The sequence below is a fragment of the Calidris pugnax genome, unplaced genomic scaffold (assembly GCF_001431845.1).
Source record: "Calidris pugnax isolate Ruff unplaced genomic scaffold, ASM143184v1 scaffold4, whole genome shotgun sequence".
In the NCBI taxonomy this organism is placed as follows: Eukaryota; Metazoa; Chordata; class Aves; order Charadriiformes; family Scolopacidae; genus Calidris; species Calidris pugnax.
The window spans coordinates 9819624-9821634 of NW_015090781.1; positions in this window are offsets into that span (position 1 = coordinate 9819624).

The window sequence follows — 2011 nt, forward strand, 5'->3', positions numbered from 1 at the left end:
GAATAGAAAAATACTTGCTGGTGTTTAAGGTTTATTATTCAAAAGTGTTAATTCCTTAGGGACGGCCTTACAACTGATGTGCTAGGAAAGGTGACCTTTACATTACTGTTACCATTTACAATTAAAGTTATTCATACACTACCCAAAAACTAATGGGTAATTCCAGTTTCTTGAGCTCCCCAGAGAGCACATGCATCAAAATACTCTCTGTAGGTAAAATCTATGAATTCAAACTGATGAGAATAATTTATTGAATCAACTAGGTTAATTTAAAAGTTTGAGTGACCTGCTTCTGCAGTAAACTCTCCTTCTGAAGTGGAAAGAAATCGTGAAGATAGAATGAGGTGATGTTTTGGTCCAGTATTATATATAATAGAAAGAAATCAGAATCAGGTAATGTAGATTACATACTAATTTCTAAATTCTAGTGAATCAGCCTGAGTTTGTCTATAAATGCTTAGACATATTAAAAAAAACAGGCATCCACTCTTTTTGAATGTGATACTACATCACCCGAGCATCAGACCCGAGCATACCATACACTGCAGTGTCACAGCTCTGAGCACCTCCGACTGTCACTGAATCCAGTTTTGGCCAGGAGGACTGAGGACATCTTGGAAGCACAGATTTCTTCTGAGTGTTTCTTTTAACCACTTCTTCCAAACACCTAGTAAGGATTTTTGTTTGCTGAATTCTATTGGTAACTGGTTAAGTGATCAATTTGAACCCTCACCACATTCTTTAATTATGTGAGCAGAAGACCACTCGAATTTTAATGTAATTCAACACTTTACTGGACTAACTTAGTCCTGAAGAAATGAAAAAAACAAACTCATACATACATACATACATACTACTCTTCCTTCTGAATTTTTTGCTAGTGTTATGGAGCACAGAGATGGAGGATCTAATTGCTTCTACAATCTGTATCTGAAATAATTAACCTTTCAAGGCTAGCTAAGAAAAAACAAACAAACAAACAAAGGCCTGGAAATGTTTTTGTGCCTGGCATTCTTAGGAATCACTTTAACCTAGTTCATATTTATGTGTGCCAGATATGAGATAAGTCATCAGTCAGTGGAAAGGATTATACCAAAAGGGAGTCTCCCCCTTTGGCTTAGGAGGTGCCAAAAGTCACCCAATTATACTTAAAGGGTTTAACACTGAAATGTTGAGTTGCAAGTTTCTCATTTGTGTCTACATACAGGAAGAAAGATTTCGAGGGAAGCCTGAGCAGAAATGTTAGCATAATAGTGTGACAACTATATAGTACTATGTGAGAAGACATCATTATCAAAACACTAAAAACTAAAATTACTGCAATTAATACAATTTAATTTTGAAGAATCATGGTGATCAGATGTAGTGACAATCTGCCCAAGGAACTGTTCTCCCCGGTTTAAAAATATTTCTGTCGTCTGTTCAAAGAAAAGTCAGGTAATTCATCCCCTGGCAAAATTATAGACAAGAGAACTACAAGATGAATAAATAACAGAAAACAGACTGAGCAATTTATATTTTTTACCATTTTTCATCCTTCTCTCTTCTTTCTGCCTTTTCTCAGGTAACAGCTCAAACCCTGCGATCATACACGTCAGCTGGTCCCACACCACCTTGCTTGTGTCTTGATGTTGTAATGGTAGACCAAGCTATCAAATACAAATTTGAAAAATTTGTCTAAGGTTGTAAATTATTTAAAGCATGAATAAGCTCCAGGAAGGATGGTTTTGCTATTAAAAATCTGGACTGGGGCTCTGCTACAGCCTTCCAGTGTGATGCCAAGTCATGAATCCCAGCTCAGCATCCCACCGAGACGAGCAGCCCAGCCGATGGCAGGAGCCTTGCTCCTGATCCTGAAAGACTGTGTGTTTGTTCAGTGTTTACTTCCCAGTACTTTTTAGCTCTAAAAGTAATTACTGATGGATGACAATAACACCCTATTTGAAACTTTGCATTAAACAGGTGGAGTCAGGCAGTAACTGGTCTGACCTGGTCTTATCTCAACTGAAGG